This window comes from Diabrotica undecimpunctata, chromosome 2 (genome assembly GCF_040954645.1).
Source record: "Diabrotica undecimpunctata isolate CICGRU chromosome 2, icDiaUnde3, whole genome shotgun sequence".
Taxonomy (NCBI): Eukaryota; Metazoa; Arthropoda; class Insecta; order Coleoptera; family Chrysomelidae; genus Diabrotica; species Diabrotica undecimpunctata.
In genome coordinates this window covers 70,585,516-70,607,872 of record NC_092804.1, presented here as the reverse complement: position 1 = coordinate 70,607,872, position 22,357 = coordinate 70,585,516, and positions in this window count along the sequence as shown.

Genomic DNA, 22,357 nt, shown 5'->3' with positions numbered 1-22,357 from the left:
TTTGAAGCTATAGTGTAGTTTAGTACCCTTTTTGGAGTCCTCTTATATTAGGTTTATTATATAATTCCTTTAACTCATCATTTGATCGTCTTATCCATAAAGTGTCCATTATTATTCCTCCATATATCTTCCTCAGGATTTTCCTTTCCCATATCTCCAGTAAATTTTGTTCATTTTTTGTCATTGTCCATGTCTCACTGCAGTATGTTACTATTGGTTGCATAGTTGTTTTGTATAACTGTATTTTTGCCTTTCTTGATAAAAACTTGCTTTTCAACATTCCACTAAGAGCATGTACACTTCTATTGCCTGCCATTATTCTAGGTTGTATTTCTTCTTTAATGTTAGGTTTACGTGATATTATTGCACCTAGGTATGTAAATCTTTCTACCATTTCGAATTCGTATGATGATCCTTCTTCTACTTCTACTTTAAACTTTTGTCCATCCCTGAACTGATCATCTGTCCACTGCATACATTTTGTTTTAGTTTCATTTATGTAAATCCCATTTTCTTTTCTGCTTTTACTATTCTCTGTATTATGTCCTGTAGCTCTTTTTTTCCTCTTGCCAGCAACACTAAATCATCCGCAAATGCCAAAACTTAGTGTTTTTTATGATATAGGAGTCCTTCTCTATTGATTTTCGCTTCTCGCATTATTTTTTCTAGGAATAAATTAAAGAGTAATAATGACAAAGGATCGCCCTGCCTTAATCCTTCGTTTACTATAAATTTTTCCGATGCATGATTGTGTACTTTGACTCTGTTTTCTGTATTCTCTAAAGTAAGATCTATCATGTTACGCAACTTACTGCTAACTCCCAGTTCCTTAAGGGTCTCTTTTAATTCCTTCCTCTGTATTCTATCGTATGCTTGCTGGAAGTCGATAAATAGCGCTATCGTTGGTAAGTTGTGTTCATAGCTTTCTGCTTGTATTTCTCTGATTACAAATACTTGATCCGTTGTGCTTCTCCCTCATCTAAATCCTCACTGATATTGGCCTATTATATTTTCAACTTCTTTTTCTAGCTTATCTTTTATGGATTTTGATTGGATTTTATATACGGTATTTAGTAACGCTACTCCTCTGTAATTACTGCATTCTGTTTTGTCTACTTTTTTGTGTAATGGGCAAATAATTGCTTCCTTCCAGTCTTCTGGTATTCGTTCTTTTATCCATATCTCCTTTATGATCTTGTATATCCAATCATTTAGCAGTTTTCCACTATATTTCATCATCTCTGGTGTTATGTTATCGCTTCCAGGGCATTTGACGTTTTTCAGATTTTTTATGATTTCCTCGATTTGTTCTTGGCGAATTGGGTGAATTATCTTCTATGTCTTCTAAGTGTTCGATTTTTGCTTCTGCTTCCATATATTCTCTTTGGTTTGACTTATTATTGACATTTAGTAATTCATCAAAATACTCTTTCCATCTTTCCACTATTTCTGCTTCACCACTTATATTATTTCCTGCTTTGTTTTTAACGTATACGGGTTTTTGTTGGAAACCTCTTTTTTTATTTCTAGCACCTTGATATAGGTTTTTATTTCTTTATTTTTGCAATTCTCTTCTATTTATTTTAGCTTATTTTCTATGTGTTTTCTCTTCTTTTCTCTCAGCACCCTCTTTACTTTTTGTTTTTGCTCCATATATCTATTCTTTGTCTCTGTTGTTTCTTTCGTGATCATTTCCATCCTTAATGATTTTCTTAGTTCTATTTCTTTTTGGCACTCTGTGTCGAACCAGTCTTTCCTCTTTTTATTCTCTTGTTTATTACATTCTTTTGCTACTTTGTTCATGACTTGCTTTATGTTTTCTCATTTGTTCTTAGTTGGCTCTTCTATTTGTATCTTTTTTAGTTCTCTTTCCATTGTTTCCTCGTACATTTCTTGCTCTTTCTTTGTTGCTAATCGAATTGGGTTATTTATACATTTCTTTTCTTTTATTTTTGTTTTTTTATTTTGATTTTTAGTCTTTCTATCTGGCGATATCCATGTTTCCTTGTATATTTCTTTTCTTTCGAAATATGGGCTCATTATGATCAAATTTTTTTTTACTCTTGCGAAATCTATCAGGAATTGTCCGTTGTCATTAGTTTCATTGTGTTTACTATATTTTCCTATTGTCGGTCTAAATACTTCTTCCCTCCCTCTTCATATCATATCTGGGCATATTTTTGATTGTTCTGTTTAATTCACTGTAGAAACATTCTTTGACATCATTGTCTTTTTCTTGAAGGCGCGTGAATATTTATGAGGGTGATTTTTTGGTATTTTCCCTTGAACCTGATACTACATATGCGGTCTGATACTGGTTTAAACTCTATTATTGCTTCTTGTAGCTCTTTTTTTATCATAAAACCTGTGCCTAACGTTCGATTCTTTCCGCCTCTGTTAAAAAACACTGTATCTTCTAGTTCTAATATATCATTTCCCAGCTGTTTCATCTTCTGCAAAGCTACTATGTCAAAATGGAACTTTTCGATTTCTCTCGCTAAATGTTTAAGTTTGCCTTCTCCATATGTACCTCTTACATTTCATGTCCCTAAAAGTAAGTGTTCTTTTCGACATGCTTTCTTGTGTTTTGGTCCGGTTTTCATTTTTTTCCTCTTTTTTCCTTTTTTGTATTATCGCTAACCTTTTTCTGAATTTGTTTCGTCAACCTTATTCCAGTAGTACAGTTAGTTGCTAGATTTTTTTTAATGTTATTTTGACTATTGCGCGTTTCTAATTGTTTTCTGTATTTCTCGTTCTTTTATGGTTGCATCTTCGTTGATATATAGTTTGTACTCTTGAGTTTCTTTTAACTTGTGCTTTTTTTCCATTATTTTTCTTTTTTCTTCTTGGTTTTCTAATTCAATTAGGCATGTTTTTTCGGCTAACTTGTGAGCATTCCTTATTTTAACCTCTACTCCTATATGTTGTTTGATGAAATTGTTGATTGTTCCTTTTAACCCTGTTTGCTTATATGTGTCTATCCTTAGGCCTATCATAACTATGCTATTTATTCGTCAGTGTTTTTCCATAACTTCCATGTTTTTTGTTATTTCTCTGAGATTCTCCTTGATCTCTATATTTTCTTGTTTCAGTTCTGCATTTTCTTTTCTCAGCTCTCTGTTTTCCATAATGAGCTTTTCTATTGTTTCCTTGCTCACTTTTTGATTTCTTTTTATTTCTGTAATGTCATCGGTGAGGTGGCTCATCATTATTAGTAATTGATCAATTTTTGTTTCCTTATTTTTTTCTCTGGAGTTTGTGTCGAAAACTTCTTGCCCTTTCTGCAAATGTTATCTTCTTCCTCACTGTCTTTATATCTGTCCTTCCTTTTGACCCTCCTTCTGAAAGTGTATCATCACTGTCTAAATTTTTTAGATATTTTTCCATTTTCCGGCGCCAAACACTGTCTTCCACCTCAACAGTTCAGAGAAGACAGCGTATACCGTATTTATTTTATGTTTATTAACCGTTGTTATTTTTCTTTGTCTACCCCGAAAGTCTACTTACAACGGCAACGCCGGAATTTCAAAAGTCAGAGTTTCGTTTCTATGCTTTGATGTTAAATAGACTTATCAACTATAGCGATCTTACTTTTTTTATTTATTAGTTATTTCGTTATTTCACCGATTTTAAAGTTTTTTTCTTAGCACTGTCCTTCACTTAATGTCTTATAAATATTGTTCATTGTATATTTTCAATAATTTATGTCGCGTTACAACTCTCAGAAATTGAGTTTATTGCAGACGACAAATAAAATATTTGTTTACCATAAGATTGTATAGAACACTTATAAATAGTCTCAATAGTCTCACAAACGGATAAGAGACATGGACTCTAACCAAAACAGACGAATTCTCTCAATAGATTTTTAAAAGAGAGGTACTACGCAAGATATTCGGAGCGGTTTGTGAAAACTGAATATGGAGGCGTAAATATAACTTTGAACTGCAGAATATCTATAAGAATAAGTAAGCATACTATAATCAAGCGAAACCGTTTGCAGTGGGCAGTGTAATATGTAGCCCGGGCCCCAGAATCGATCAGCATAAAAAAGATTCTAAAGGCGTCACCGGTGGGAATGAGTATACCAAAGCCGAGACTTGAATAGACGGGGATGCTGAGAAGATTGGTGTTGCCAACTGGAAAATACAAGCAATAGACAGAGCAGAATGATGCAGAAAGCTTAAGGAGGAAATACTTAAGATATTAATAGACTATTATTACTTATTAATTATAATTATCATTATTCAGTATTAATTCATTTTCTTATTTACGTGTCTCCTTCGTCATGAAGGTTGACAATCATCATTGCTATCTTTTTCTTTGAGGTAGCTACTTCTTCTTCTTCCTCTTTATAAGCAATGCTGCTTGTTCATTGGTGGTTTAATCCCTCTATGGAAGGTTGTCACTCCATCTTTTGCGCGGTCGTCCGATACTTCTTCTGCCGATTGGTGATTTCTTGCTATTTTGATGACACTGGTCTCCTCTATTCTGCTTCTGTGGTTATTCCATTCTTTTTTTTTCTATTTTGTGTCCATTCATTTATACACTGTGCGTTACATTTTCTTCTAATGTCTTCACTTCTCTTTCGATCTCTCAACGTATTTTCTGTAATTCTTCTCAGTACTATTATCTCTGCCGTTTCCAGTAGCCTTTGCATTGTGGCTATGTCGGGTCTTGTTTCTGAGGCATATGTCATTATTACTCTTACACTGGCTTTATAAATTCTTGATTTCATCTCAATGTTAATGTGCCTGTTTCGCCATAGTGTTATTAAGGCATCCTGCTAGTCTATTTGCTTTTTGTACTTGATCTCTCACTTCTTTGTCCAGGTCTCCATAGCAAGACAGTGTAATTCCCAGGTATTTTATTTCCATTACTTGTTCAATACTGATGCTCTTATGTTAAATCTGTGGACCAGTCTTTGCAGACTATCTTTATCTTGGGCTATCAATATTGCATCGTCGGCCTAACAGAGTATTTTTATTTCTTCGTTTTCCATTCTGTGTCCTCTTCCTTTGTTAACGCTATTGATGCTTTATCCATAATTAAATTAAAGAGCATGGGGCTCAATGAATCCCCTTGTCTTATTTCGCTACCTATTTTTATAGGTTCTGTAAGTTGTCCATCTATTCTGACTTTCATTTTGTTGTTTTGGTAGATGTTTTCTATAGTTTTTTGATCTTTGAGTCTTACTCTGTCAAACGCTTTCTTTGGGTCAATCAGACACAGAAATGGTGCTCTATTATACTCTAGTGGTTTCTCAGTAATTAGCTTTATGCCGAATATTGCATCTTTTACTACGAAAACCCTGTTGTTCATCTGCTAAACTTATCCTCTGATTTATTAGCACAATTTTAGTTGTAAGTTTTAGCGTAGTATTAAACAAGTTTATACCTCTGTGGTTTTCTGGCTGTTTTTTATCTCCTTTTTTGAATAGTAGAATTAATTCGCTTGTTCTCCATTCTTCCAGTATTTTATTGTGTTTTATAATTTTATTAATTAATGTTGTTAATTCTGTACCATCTGTGAATAAGTCGATAAATCAAAAATATAAACTTTTCAGTATGGCGATTTTAAACATTTTAATAGTTTTGAAGAATAAAAAATTTAAGTTCAATTTCGTTTTCGTAGAAATTGGTGGGTAATCATGCAACGAATGACGTACATAATTATGAGCTGTAAGTATATCACTTACGCTTAAAAAAATCTAACTTACCCACTTATCGCACCAAATGTCTGTGTCCTTATTGAGTTACCGACTTAATGTACTTACTGTAGATAAATTCCAGGACAAAAAACTAAACATTTTTTTATACTTTATTTCTTTATAACACGCAACATCAACTTTAATTGGAAAAGAAAACTAAAAAACTACTGATTATCTGCATCAAACTCTTCCCAAATTCGGTTCTAAGTCTTACATATCTGTAGTGGGCAAATTTCGGTAAAAATTATGAAAAACTTCATCGCTGAACAGCAAAAGATCAAGTAGGTATTTCTTTTTCTCCTTACTAATTGGCAGAAGCTTGTCTGCGATTTGGGGCAATGTGCTTGGTACAACGTGATTTATCTTCTTCGGAAATTTACAGATCTAAAAGGATTGGAGACATCTAAGCTATGTTTATATTTCACTATTCCAATATTACTATTATACTGGAACCACTGCACTGGCTGCCACAGGAACTTTTCTCCATCGGTGTTAACTTTTTCTTCATTAACACTACTTTGAATGGTTTCTTCCTTTTGCAGGATCTTACCATCCGATACCAGTCATTAGGGTGATTGATCTTTGTGTGTTTTCTCTTCTTTTCTTTCTCTATACGAGCATGATCTGTATCACACTCCATGTGAGTATGCCCACTGACCAAAAACTTGTGATTTATAATTTTTAAATTTGGGGGTTTTCTGAAAGCGAAAGTGAACATGAAACGATTTGCTGGTTCTTATTTTGACCTCCGCAAGTATCTGAGTAGAAAGTTACCTCTTCCACATCATGAAGTTTCGATAAAAGGCAGTAAATACAAAAAGCTATCTGATTGCCACCTCTTCCTGCAGTTGATTCGTCCCACATGAAACATGTAACTTCATCTCTTGCTAAATCGTGAACGGTAAGGTTAAATGTCCACAGTTGACGCTTATAAAAGAGAGTGTTCGCTGGTAAAAAGGGCGTTGGAAGGCACTGTTGAAGATCAAAACTGTATGCCGTTTTTTTAGTGTTTGAAGATGCAACCTCTTTATCCACCTGTTTCGCCTTGTAGGCATCGTCTGCGAGCTGATGGTGTTTATCCCTCTCTCGTCTCAAATTCTCTTTCTCCTCTCTCTCCTTACGACCTTACGGACGGTTAAAACAAAAACTGACGGACTAGTCTTAAATATCTAGTTACTCCCATTCAAATGTAAAACCCCCTACTATTTTGTTATGTTGATAAACAGGTAATTGAAGATACCAAGAAAAATACAACAAAATGCAATGTGTCCAAGTGAGTATTTCTACATACCTAATTATTCACCGACTGAATATTATGTACACGGATAGTCAAGTTAACATACATTATTTCAAACAAATATTTAAAATTTGATTTATCCACTTATTCACGGATGGTACAGAATTGTTCTGTCATTGCTGCTCCACAACTACTTGCTGCTTTTCTGTTCTTCAGGTTTTCAAGTATTTTCCAAACTTTCTTTATATTTATATTAAGTTCTTCATTTGTGGTAATTTCTGGTGTTGCCGGTTCTAGCGTCGTTTGTTCTTCCTCTGCATAGAGCTTTTTTAGGTAGTCAATCCATGTATCCTTTTCTATGTGTTTTGGTTCTATTAGTTCCTTTACCTCCGTTCTTTGACCTTTTATGAAGCGCCATATTTCCCTTTGCACACCATAAAAATCATGTTTTATTTCTTTCGAAAAGCGTGATCATTTTTTTATTTTTCTTACAAGTGCATATGTTTTGTTTCTAATTGTCTTGTAATTATGGTATGCCTCTTGTGTTTTGGTTGAGAGGTATTTCAGGTAAGCTTTTTTCTTTTCTATACATTTTTTCTTCACTTCTGTACAAAACCATGGAGTTCTTTGCCTTGGAAACGATTTATTATTATTAGACTTCGGCAAATATGCATATTGCATATTTTGCATATTGTGCATATTTTATGCAAATATTTCATATTTTGGCATATTTGTATTAAAGTTTGCATACAGTGCATAAAAGTTCAGATTTTTATACTGTATTTGAAAATTTTTAAACATACCAATTTATTTCAATTCTTGTATAAAATTTTGTAGTCATTTTAATCAAGAAATGATCTAAGTACGTAATCTCTACAGGTACAAAACATTTACAATTTCAAAGAAGATCAATTTAAGTAGCCCTCAACATTCTTAGAAAGTCTCGGTCACTGAGGCATTCAGTTATTGGATAATCGCTAAGGGTTCGCCCATTTGCATTTTATGATCTAATCCCCAAATCTATCTACAATTTATTGTATCTTAACAGCAGGTAAACGGTTAATATATTTGTTCCTAATTTATTGATTTTCCAAAATCTCCCAGTTTATTGAATTAGGTACCTAAACATTTCTAATTTGATGCTCAGATTTGTAAATCATTTTTGTTTTGATATTCAAAGCGTAAACACTCGTTGTGCGTAACAAAAAGGAAGATTGTGATTTTATAATGCCTAAAACAACCAGTGCTTCAACTTGGATTAAACCTTATAAAGAGCTGTCTATGGATATGGGAAAAATCTACTGTTCAGTCTGTGGCAAAATTGTAAGTATCTAATATTTTCTATTAAATATCTAATATTTCATACATACAGGGTGTTTCCAAATGACACTGACAACGTTTGACTGTAGATACTTCTCGAAAAATTGAACAAAACGATATAGTTAATGAAGGGTCAAACTTATTTACTTTTCGAGATACAGGGTGTTAAAATTAAAAAAAATTAAATTCTTTTAGTTAATAACAACAATAACTTTAAAACCAATAAACGTATTTACTTGAAATTTAGTACTCGTAGGTTGTTTTTAAATGAAAAATAGCTTCCTTTAGTGAGAAAAAATTGTCCATGGTACAATACAATGGTGTATATTTAGAAAAAATTTTCACCTTTACTTTTTTTATGAAGTCAGCTATTCTAAAACACAATTATTTTTATTGTAATTGAATTAACAAAAAAAAAACTTTTGTTGAATTTTAAAATAAGTTATATGATGTACTAATGGTTAGTAACAAAAACTAATTTGTGGATTAATAAAACAAACCAGTTATTTGATTAACCAAAAACACCTTGTATATTTTTATATTTTGAAGGTTGGGTTAAAATAAAGGTTTTTATTTTTATTTATAGATAGCATGTGAGAAGAAATTTCAGATAGACCAACATGTGAGAACTGCTTCACACATTGCAAAAAAAGGAAAAATAGGAGGAAAACATCAAACTTCAATGGCTAAATGTTTCCAATCTACTTCAAAAAAATTAGATGAGCAAGAAACTTTTAATGAAGACTTGTGTCGCGCATTAGTGTCTGCAAACATACCGCTTTCAAAATTAGCAAATGTAAATTTTAGTTCGTTTCTAAAAAAATATTGCAAACTTAATGTTCCAAGTGATCGGTCTCTAAGAAGAAATAATGTGAACGGGCTATACTCGTCGGTGTTAATTAATATTAAGGAAGAAATTGCAGATAATTATTTTTACATATCTGTAGACGAAACCACTGATTCCTCAGAAAAGTATATTGCTCATTTATTGATTGGTGTTCTTAAAGAAGATACCTTACCAAAATCTCATCTTATTTCATGCCAGCAACTTGAGAAAACAAATGCTTTAACAATTTCGCGTTTTATACAAGAAACATTAGCAACTTTTTTTCTTCCGACAACTATTCCTTCTAATAAATTACTGCTTATTTTATCGGATGCTGCTCCTTATATGGTGAAAGCAGGACAAAATTTAAAAATATTTTTCCCAGATTTAATACATGTTACTTGTGTAGCGCATGGATTAAACAGAGTTGCAGAGGAAATACGAAAAAAGTTTCCTCTTGTAAATACCATGATATCCAGTGTCAAAAAAGTATTTCTTAAATCTCCTATAAGAATTCAACTTTATAAAGAAATGCTACCTAACATTCCTCTTCCACCACAACCTATTTTAACGCGATGGGGAACATGGTTAGAAGCAGCTAATTTTTATGCAGATCATTTTGTTAAAATAAAGAACATAATTGATACGTTAACAGATGAAAGTTCCCAATCTCTTTTGGATTCTAAACAAACTTTTCAGAGTAACTTGCTTCAACAAGAACTTTCATTTATAAAATCAAATTTTAGTTTTGTTCAAAAAACAATTACTCAGTTAGAATCACCAAAACTGTCATTGTTCGAAAGTACAGCATTAATAAAAGAATTTGCGTCATGTTGTCGGAACGTTAGAGGTAATATTGGAAAAGATATTTTAAAAAAATTTGAAGCTACTATGGAAAAAAATAAAGGTTACCATATTCTTTCTGAAGTAGTCAGTGTTCTAGCTGGAAATATTTCGGAAACAATTAATTTAGAACCAAATGTTTTGGTTAGTTTGAAAAATGCTCCCGTTACATCAGTTGATGTTGAACGAAGTTTTTCCATATATAAATATATGTACTCAGACAGAAGCCACAAGTTTTTGTTAGAAAATTTTGAACACCACTTGGTCATTTATTGTTACCATAATTCTAAATAAGTTTATTCATACTTAAAAATGATGTAGTTACTTAAAATAAATGTAAATCTTAATGAATAGTAGGAAATATTTAGTTATGTACACTTTTTTTTTAAATAAAATTGTTACTATTTTACGATTTTTTTATTTATTTGTATGCATATTTTGTAAAATATTTGCATATTTTCGGGTAAACACGTGCATATTTATGCGCATATTTTCTACATTTTTATTTGCATATTTGCCGAAGTCTAATTATTATTTATATTTCTTTCACCAAGAACTTCCTTGGCCAAGGCTAAGATATTAGACATAATTTTTGCCCATCTTTCTTCGACTCCGTCATGTTCTGTGATATATGTGTTTCTGCTTTTTTCGGTTATTCTTTTTTGGAATAGGTATCTTGTAGAGTCATCCTGTAAGCTTTCGACTTTTATCTTTATGGTATATTCTTAAATTATTACATATATGTGTTTTCATTCGGATTTTGCACAATACCAATTTATGATCGCTTCCTATTTCTGCTGATGTTAGTGCTCTTACATCTAAGATTTGAGAGGTCTGCAACTCTCTATTCGCTAGAATATAGTCTTTCTTAGATCTTTGTCCTCTTTTGTTTTCAAAAGTGTATTTGTATTGTTCTTTGTGAGGGAAAAATACGTATTTCGTTTATGCTGCAGAGGTCCGATAGAAGGTCTAGTTTTCATTTCTGATATTTTTATTATATCGCTGTTTTATTCCTGGAACTATATCATTGCCAACACGGGCGTTAAAATCACACACAATGATTATATATTCATCATTTGGGGTCTCGTTTACAGTCTGAAGGTGTTCGTAAAAGTTTTCCCTTGTGGTAGTATCTCTGTTGTTCTCTGGTGCATATATTGCTATCACATTCAGAGGTCTGACATCCAATTTAACATTTACACTTACTATTCTTTCAGAGGTATATTTACATTCTTGTACATGGTGTAAAAGTTTTCTGTGTACTAACAGGGCGACTACTTCTTTGGCTCTGGTTTCTTTCGCAACACCACTGTAAATCATCAGATAGTCATCTAGCATAATTTGACCCTTTCCTTTTTTCTTCGTCTCTTGTAGTGCACATAAGGCTATATATTTTTTTTCAAGCTCTTTTGTAATTTCCTGCTCTCTTGTGTTTAGAGACTTTACGTTCCAAGTTCCGATGCGAAGTATATTTCTCGTTTTCCATAAATTCGTTATCCTCTTTCTCGCGTTAGTCGTGGTAATGAAATTATTCCTGTTCCAAAGCATAATCCTCTTTCTATAAGCTGTATGGTTTTAAATTCTATCAGTAGGGTGCTAACTTGGCTGTAGATCCCCTCCTCCTTTATCCGGACTTGGGACCGTAAACAATTCTGTCGAGCTACTCGATCCATCCAACAAAACTGTAGGCGGAGTTTTTGAGGTAGTGTTACCAATTAAATAAGAGGAAGCTATGAAAAAGCTAATTGTTGCTAATTAAAAAATGGAGAGAGCTAATTGTTGCCAATGAGAAAAGGAAAAGCCTGAAATGGTGAAGCCAATATTAGAAATTATGTAAGATTTCTGGTTAAATAAAATTTAAAATTAATAAATAATTATTTAAATAAAAGGTTAAATAACCGAGAATGTAACCAATACAAAAGAAAATATAAAATTTACTGGAAGCACTACAATAGAATAGGCTTAGCTCAAGAGAATGAGAGTTATGCTCAGAGAGGAGGTTGGCACGTTTGCTTGCCTGTAGTAACTTAAGGTTAAATTAGATCAATCCTAAGATGATCTTTAGATGGGCGCCAGGGTGAATTTAGAATATCACTCCAATTAGGGATATATGTAGTTATATACTAACTGAAAATAAAAGATGATAGGAAACAAATAAAAATCTGAAATGCTTTATACACTATATTACAATCCTACTGTGCTATCCCAACCCTATACTTATATACACAAATAATGATTAAAATATATCCCCAAAATATATATTTACAAGAAAAACAGTTACTAAAAATAGGACCCAAAATATAAATATCTAACAAGGTTTGATCTGAACAGTCCTCTAACAATGAGGAAAAACGTAAGTTAATAATGTTTAAATAACTCACATGGAGTAAATGGTAATTAAAATATAAACTAATTAAATACTTATACAGTTACAAAAGGGCAGCTTAAAAATCTGAGACTAGTCAGTTAAGACACTAGAACAACACATACATCAATTCGATATATGAGGGTACATACAAATTGGATAATATATCCTGACAACCTATTAAGTGTAATATAAAATATTAATAAATAAATAAATTTAAAGTAAATAGGGAATAAAATTAAGCAAGTGAAAGGATTCAAAAAAAATTGAGGGTACTAACCAGGTATTGTGCACAACGCTGTTTCGTAAACCCACTTAGGCTGAAGGCCTAAGTATCCAAGATATATATATATATATATATATATATATATATATATTTATTATAAAAAAATTGAAATTTAAATTATTAAGTTTTAACAAGAAAATAAATGTCCTTAATAACCCTTTTGATGGAAAGGGAGTTCCCTAATCCGCTGTCCTGGTGGTGGATGGCCAGAACCAGAAAATGAAACCAAAATCCTTCCCCAAATCAAAGTATAATTCCCAAATCCCGGTATAATTTTCCCCAAATCAAAAAATCTTCTTCCCAAATAATAAAACAAATTCCAATCCCTGAGGTTGGGCCGGCAGGCTATAAGAGAACAGAAAAAGCCTTGTTTATTCTAGGTTCTTAAAATTGTTTCATTCTTTCTTCCAAGCCCTGCCTGCCTCACTTATCAACAATCAACCTATATCCAGGAAGTTCGGTTGTAAAATGAACATGATGATGATGAACATGGCCACTGGCCACTATTCGTTTTCCCTAGAATGACAATGGGAATCGATTTTATTGTAAATCGATATATGAAATTGTGTTATAGGTTGCCTAGTTTACGGCGCAAATTAGTAGCTATTGTAGGTAACGATCGTATCGTTACAATCTCCTACAACTCGGGAAAAAAAAGAAAAGCTATTTTCTTATTTTCTTTTTTTTTTCTTTTCTTACTGGGAACCCAATGATATAATACCCATTAAATGGTCTGTAGTTATTGAATTATTGAATGATATGTGGACTGACTTATAAACATACCTCTCATTGTATAATGACAAGTTAAAGGTAAATTTTTCTATTAAATATTGAATTAACATATACTAAGTTGCTTAAACTGTGGAAACCACATTTAAATGAATAAACACTAACTAAAGATAATTGACAGTAATCACGCACCGTGGGATCCAACACTAGTGTGACTACTAAACTACATCATATAGTGACTCAGATACTACTCTGATCACATATAATTCATTGCACAGAGTCTTTCATCTGTGACTTACATAATAACTGATAAATCACAAGTGGTTGAAGTTAATCTAGCGGATTTAATAAAACCCCATATTATAATTGCTTCAACTCCACAAACACTCAACTACCACTAAAAGTAGGAGCAACAAAATATACACTCACATAATCCAAATAACTAACAACTTCTATCTTTACACCGGACTCGAACGATTAAAAATAACCACAAATTTAAGAGCTGTGTAAGAGAAGTCGTAACACTCTACCACCATTAAAAGTAGGAGTGAATAAAAAAACACACCAAATATAAATAAAATAAATAACAACTTCCACCTTTACATCGGACTCGAACGATTAAAATTAACCACAAATTTAAGAGCCGTGTAAAAGTAGTTGCAACACTCTACCATTAATAAAGATAGGAGTGACCAAAATACATACCAAATATAACCAAATTAATAACTACACATACTCCGATAATAATCGCTGAATGAGTAAGGCAGACCAAATTGACTCAACAAGGGACACCAGATTTATATATATTGCATATCCAAAGTGAGACAATCAGGCAGATTATATAACCATTCGCAATGTAACCACTCAACTCAAATAAAATTGAACATATCGACCAACACATTAATACGGATGTACCCACCTAATAATAAGAAAAAATGGTAGCACGAGCCAGATCCAAAATCGATTCTACCCTAGACAACAGATTCATATTTAATATATCCAAGGAGAACAATCAGGCTGATTTAAGGCTTCTTGCTACACAATAACTAACATTAATCTATAACAAAGAATAAAGATTACTTGGTACCAGGTGACTACCCAATGACTGAAACGACATTGGATTGTTAGAGACAATTCACCTATCTTCAGTTTACCTGCTGTTATGAAATCAAACCATCATAGAAAATAATCGGTCGTATAGTCTTTAACTAGTATACAGCGACAATCTGGCATTCAATAATGTTCGTTGACTAGGCCGAACATCCGGAAGAATCCCAACTCATCTTTCTAAGACTCCCTTTCGTGTCCTTGAAAATTAATAAACCCCAAATTAACGTGCATAACTAGCAAATTCTACACACCAAGAAGATGAATGGTTATGACCATTTACATGAACTAATGAAGGTATAGGTACCAGTATGGACCTATCAAGACAAATAAGGCTAACTCATTCTGGACTTCTGTACCTATAGCATAAAGCTACAATGGATGAATAAGAATAGCCAGAAGAAGAGCAAATCAGATGCTGGAGACATCCCTATTAACGTACTAACCATAAAATAATCGACGACAGAAACACATACTAAAATAAACAGGACTAGAGCGCGCTTAAATCAATTTCCAATGAAACTGCAGATTGAAGTTGTCTCTAATCGCTAAACAAAATTTTTGAATTTGTAGGGAAAGTTAGGATTCAACTAAAATATCCATTTGTCCATTATACAAGAACATCATTAAAGGTATCTATATTATAAAATGTCTAAACTTAGTAAGCTAAATAAACTAAACGGTTAACTAAGTGAGAATACCATAACTTATGATCAATAGTTTGATAAAAAAAATGAGTACACTGAAGACAGACATCTAAAATGTTTGATATATGATATAAAGACTATACCTATTTAACTATATTGTCAGGAGATCTAACATCTGGGAGGACGTGTATATCATAACGACAAAAAACCGTGAGCCATGAAATCTGTTCCTTATCGAGGCCCAATTGATAAGGTTTCCAGGTTTCGAACCCACTTTCTACACCGTTAAACAACACAGCCAGCATTTGCCAAAGATGAGTAATCTCAACAATTTGTATCTCTATGCATCTCAATAAATATTCAGACAGTATAGTGAATTGACAGAGGTTGACTTTAGTAAATCAACTTGTTTCCGATTCCTTATAAATATAAGTTAACTATATAGTATTCCTCAACTGTATAGTATTATTATTATTATTATTAAAATATTAACCTTCCGGAATAATACTAAACTTTATACTAACTTTCTCGATACAAATATCAAAATCGTAACCAACATACATAAAACATACCCAAACCGTATGAGAACAACTAAGTACCAAGGATGACAGTTCTGTACCAGTCTTTACGCTATATAATTATGTAAAAATTACTATTTAACTATCAATAAAAATTTAGTAGTAACAAAATTTAAAATAAATACAACGTAGCATTTATCCGGGGTTTTCAAATCAAAATCCTATCCAAATCCTAATCATGAACCAACCAAGTATTACCAAAAAAAAATTAGAAGGAGGAATTAACTTAAGCAAGGTTGTTAAGTTACATCTTCTTCTGATCATGAAGAGTCCAAGTCATTGACAGTATTATCTGGCAGTAAATCCTTTATGTGGAATTGACCGATACGTTTGTTAGACAAACTATCTTTCAGTTCATAGACTAAAGGAGAAATTACCTTACTGACAATACAAGGAATGTATTTCTGACAGAACTTGGCAGAAATCGCATTTCCCTTACTAGACTTAACGAAGTTCCGTTTTAATACTTGATCGCCAACAAAGAATCGCATGTCTCTTTTCCTCAGATTATAATGACCTCGTGATCGAAGGTAAGAAGATTTCAACTTCTTCCTAATATCGGCAAAGATAGGGGGTAGATGCTGAAGATCACTTAACCGATGGAGGTTCTCTGAAATTTGAAGAAGATTTACAGAATTGTCTGAAATTAAACCAAAATAATCACCGGATAAAGGCACGTTTCTGCCAAAATTTAGATAAGCTGGAGAACATTTAGTAATCTCATGGACAGACGTTCTTATAGCCTGAGCTATAGAATGGATGTATTGGTCCCACGCTCGATGGTCTTCGTAAGTATAAGATCTTAAAGCAGTCACGATACTGCGGTTCACACGTTCGCTATGGTTCGCCTGTGGATAATATGCAGCGTTATAAAAAATCTTTTGTACCTTGTATTTACTGAGGAGGTCTTTAAAGGCCTTAGATACAAACTAAGGACCATTATCGCACGATACTATTTGTGGAACACCAAATAACAAGAAGAGTTGCTCCTCTAAATATTTAATAATAGCAGGAACAGTAGCCTTAGAAGAGGAAAAACTAAAGGAAATTTTGTGAAATAATCAACGACTACCAAACAATATGTATTCCCATTGTAACTACGGGGGTATGGTCCAATAAGATCCATAGAAATCATCTGCCATGGGAAGTTAATGTTTCTAAAAGAACCCATTAATCCAGCTTGTGGCATATTCCTGGGCTTGCATGTAGCACAAACTTTACATCTAGATATATACCGTTTAATTGCATACCGCATGCCAGGCCAATAGTATAATTCAGCTATTCTACCAAATGTTTTATAAAAACCAAAATGACCTGCTGTCACATTATCATGAAATGAAGTCAAGATTTCATCCCTATTTGCTGTGGGGACTACTATTTTCCAATCCGACATATTACTTAAAACTTCTGTGGAACTAACAATATGTTTGTAAAGAACATTGTTTTCCACCTTGAAATCAGGATACCGATCCGGTTCTTGAGCAACCCTAACCAACATCTTTTGATACCATGCATCTGGAATTAAACTAGACAAATCGAGAATATTAATATCAAAAGTACGAGACAAGGCATCAGCTACTACGACACCATTGGCTTTGCGATGTACAATGTTATAATCAAAAGCTGATAGTTTGCAAATCCAACGGGATAAACGTTGTGATGGGTTACGCATGGAATGTAGCCATAATAAAGAGCTATGATCGGTAATGAGTGTACACTTACGACCCTCTAAATAATACCGGAACGCCTCTAAGCCATGAATAATAGCTAGGAGTTCACGCTCTGTAGTCGAATAGTTCTTCTGAGCCTTGTTGAGTTTCTTACTAGTGTAAGCTATAACGTGTTCCGATCCATCTTTCATCTGAAAGAGGACACCACCTGAAGCGGTATTGGAACAATCTGTCATGAGATAAAAGTGTTCGTTAAAATCTGGAGACATCATGACAGGAGCACTAGTAAGAGCTTCTTTAATAAGCCGGAAAGCATCATCGGCTTCAGAAGTCCAGGTAATAGTCTGGCCCTTTTTCCTATTTTTAAGGAGATCAGTAAGTGGAGACAATAAGGTGGAGTAGGAAGGTACGAACCTACGATAATACCCACACATTCCCAAGATCCTACGTAGTTGGGTAGTGGTTTTCGGTATTGGAAAATCCTTGATAGCAGTTACCTTATCAGGATCTGTCTGCAAACCTTGACTATCGACAACATATCCCAGAAACTTAAGATTAGGACGACAGAAGTTACATTTTTCTATATTGACTGTTAAATTCGCCTCTTGAAGGCTAGAAAACACTTTCTCTAAAACCTCAATATGTAAATCAAAATCAGGAGTTACAACTATAATGTCATCTAAGTAATAAAACACATATGGTTCCAATTGTGGACCAATGACTAAGTCCATCAGACGACACATGGTCTGAGGAGCTGATACAAGACCAAAAGGCATAGTGACAAATTGAAAGAGACCTTTACCACTGACAGCAAAAGCAGTATATTTCTTACTTTCTTCTCTTAAAGGAATTTGTAGAAATGCTTTGGATAAGTCAATAGAAGAGATATATTTGGCTCTCCGGAGTTTGCTTAAGATGACATCCATTCTGGGAATAGGATAGGCATCCCTATTAGCAGTGATACTATTTAGCTTACGACCGTCAAAACAAACTCGGAAGGATCCATCCTTCTTTTTAGTTAACCAAAGTGGACTACAATAAGAAGAAGTCGATGGTTCTATAATATTTAAAGAAAGCATTGAATCAATCTCTTTTCCCAAGTCTGCTTGCCACGCTTGAGGTATAGGATATTGATATTGTCTAAATGGAGTAGACGTATTTACCTCAATAGTGTGCGAGATTAGAGAGGTACGGCCTAATTTGTCTTTTGAAGAGATCGATGAAAATTTGGACATAATGGCCTCTAATTGTTTCTATTGTGAAACTGATAAACTAGAGAAATCATGGATGACAGTAAGAGTGGATAAATTCAGTGGAGAAATACACAATGAAAAATCTGAACAATCTAAGGTGCTATTAAATATATTTAGAAAATCCATGCCAAGAATTATGGAATTGAAATGTTATTTATTTATGTCTTTATTAAAAGGTTCTTATTTTATTTTATTAAAAAGCACAATAATTTATATTAATTTATTTAGCGAACAATACATAATTTATATAGGCGAACGTGACAATTAAAAATCGCGGGCGCGGTCTTCAGATCTTGACTGTCCTCTTCAATCAAAGTTCGGTTATTATATATGAAATCCTGATATTCGAGAACAGCGTCGTCTCGCATCGAAAGAACCAGAAGCTCAGACCGGGCTCATTCACCATAATTTGGTTCTAGATCCTCCGCCGAAATTTCTACAACAAAACAGAATTAGTCATCATATATTTATAGTTATTTTAGGCCAGGATATTTATCGTAACATTGCCCCCCTCTTAAAAGATGGTTCCTCCTGGAACCTTGTCGGGACTGGAACCGGAACTGTATGCTGGTATCGGCAACTGGACCCTCTTTTACAACTTCCAGTTGTATAAAAATGACAAGGGACGGTTTTCTCTCCGCACCAGTAACTATGCGGATTGCAATAGACTAACACCTGGACTTCGGTGTCTTTAAAGATCTCCTCCACCATATTTCGGATAACCCTCCAATCTAATTGGCGGCACTCCAACTTTGGCATGGCTAACTTTTGCACGTCGGACTCTAGTACGTGCTCTCTCAATTGAAGTAAGGCTTCCCATACATCTCGGTAGGTAGGTTAGTCACGGGCAGTGTCTTTTGTTACCAGGTAGAAAAGGTAACGTGATGCATCTTGGAGTTTCAAGGTTTTACCGGGAGCTGGCACCTGGCATTGAAGTTCTGCAACTCGACCAAACTTCCTTCGAAAGACGGATGCCAACCCTGGTGCGTCTTTGATACTGGCCGGGATGATAAGGGCCAGCGAGTAGTCAGCGGGGAGCGCGAGTAGATCTTGCTTTTCTTCAGTGGTAACACCATGTCTCGTTTTACCGGTACCTCCACAGGCACCGATGAATTCCTCAAACGTGAGGTCAGACACATCGTGGACTTGGTTTACTTCCACTTCTTCATCTACGTCGTGGTCACCTTCGAAAGACGCCAACCGGTTATGGTGTACTATCATCGGCTTTCCCCTCGGAATCTTGCTTATTCGGTAGATGACATCGTTGATCTTCTCCATAATTAGGTATGGGCCTTCCCAAAACTGCTGCAATTTGGGAGAACAACCTTTTCGCTTCTTGGGATTATAGAGCCAGACCTTGTCGTTCTTCTTAAAGCAACCCTTTTCGGCTTGTGTATCGTACCGTTTCTTCATTCGGTCGCTAGCGATCTGAAGGTGGGAACGGACCAACTCATGTACATCGTCCATTCTTCTTCGTAATTCGATCACATAATCTTCACCTGCTACATCTTCTCCAGGTCGACACCCAAATTCTAGATCACAAGGTAGTCGCATTTCGCGTCCGAATAGGACTCTGGCTGGTGTCTGGCCTGTTGATTCGTTAACAGCAGATCTGTAGGCCATTGTGGAGAACGGAAGGTATTGGTCCCAGTCTCGCTGATGATCGGACACCATCTTTGTCAAATACTTGCCGACTGTCCTATTCATCCGCTCTACCATACCATCAGATTGCGGATGATATGCTGTAGTTCTTGTTTTCTTCATGCCTAGTCTATCACATATTCCTTGGAATAGATCGCTTTCGAAGTTCCTGCCTTGGTCACTATGTATCTCCAAAGGCACTCCAAATCGGCTGATATATTCTTGGATTAACTTATCTGCAACGGTGGCGGCCTTCTGGTCTGGAAGTGCGTAAATCTCGACCCACTTAGTAAAGTAATCCATTACTACCAACATGTACTTGCCTCCATTTTCACTTTCTGGAAATGGCCCAGCGATATCCAAAGCTATTCTTTCAAACGGGCTTCCAATATTATATTGTCTCATAGGAGCTCTCCTTTTTCGGTAGGGCCCGTTACTCGTGGCACAAATAGTACACTTCTTACACCACTCTTTTACGTCGTCGGAACTGTTCATCCAATAAAACCGTTCCCGAATTCGCTGAAGGGTTTTCTTTACACCAAAATGCCCTCCCGATGGACTGTCGTGTAACTGACGAAGTACTTCGGCTATTCTGCTCTTTGGGATCACCAACTGTCTTCTCTTCTCCGAACCGTCATCATTTTCCAGGACTCGTTTGAGCAAGCCATCTTCCATGATAAATGAGTCCCACTGGGCCCAATACGTCTTAACTACTGAGCATAGGTTTGATATTTCTTGCCAAGGTGGTCGACGGTTTTCCTCTTTCCATTTTCGAATTTTCTGTATAACTGGATCTCTTTCTTGTTCTTCTCTGATCTTAGTAGGCGTCCAGTCGTCGTTGACCATCGTTGTTCTTAGCACTGCTGCTTCCTTGGATTCCGTTTTGTTGCAGTGGGAACACTCTGCTGGGCATGGCTTTCTGGAAAGAGAATCAGCGTTTCTGTGGCTAACTCCGGCCCGGTGCTCAATCTTAAAATCGAATTCTTGGAGTCGTTCGATCCACCTGGCTATCTGACCCTCTGGATTCTTAAACTGCATCAACCATTTAAGGGCGGCATGGTCGATTCGGATTAGAAACTTCCTACCATAAAGGTATTGATAAAAGTGCTCTACTGATTTTACTACTGCTAGAAGTTCTCTTCTCGTGACACAATAATTCCGCTCAGGTTTTGAAAGAACTTTACTAAAATATCCGAGGACTCGTTCCTGTCCTCCTTGAATCTGAGACAGCACTCCTCCAATTCCCACATTACTTGCATCTGTATCTAAGATGAACTCTCCTTCTGGCAGTGGATACCCTAAAATTGGTGCTGTTATTAAATGCTTTTTCAAGGTCTCAAAGGCATTTTGGCAGTCTGTATCCCAGCGGTAATCTCTTGCTTCCTCCGTAAGTCGCGTTAATGGCTTAGCGATATCTGCAAACTTCTTAATAAACCTCCGGTAGTAAGTACATAGTCCAAGAAAACTTCTCACTTGATGTTTGTCAGTTGGTTTTGGCCATTCCTTAATGGAATCGATTTTTCCCTTATCCACGGCCACTCCTTCTTTACTGACTATATGACCCAGATAATTGACTCTACCTTGAAATAGCTGGCACTTCTTGGGGTTTAGCATCAATTGGGCAGCTTTAAGTCGATTAAAAACGTTTTCTAAATTCCTCAAATGATCTTCGAATGTCTCCCCCAAGACGATTATGTCATCTAAATAAACCAGGCATGTTTTCCAAGATAACCCTCTCAACACATTTTCCATAAGCCTCTCAAATGTCGCAGGAGCATTACAGAGTCCAAATGGCATAACGTTGAATTGCCACAATCCAGATCCTGTGGTGAAGGCTGTCTTTTCTTTATCTACTGGGTCCATTTCTACCTGCCAGTATCCAGACTTCAAATCCAAAGTAGAAAACAATTTACTTCCAGCCAATGTGTCCAATGTGTCATCGATCCGAGGCAGAGGATAACTATCTTTCTTGGTAACGTTGTTCAGCAAACGGTAATCCACACAGAACCTCGTCGTTCCGTCTTTCTTCTTAACCAGGACCACCGGAGAGACCCATGGGCTCGTAGAAGGTTCTATCACCCCGTCTTTCTTCATTTCCTGAACAATCGTTTCAGCTTCCTCTCTTTTCGCCTGTGGTAATCGTCG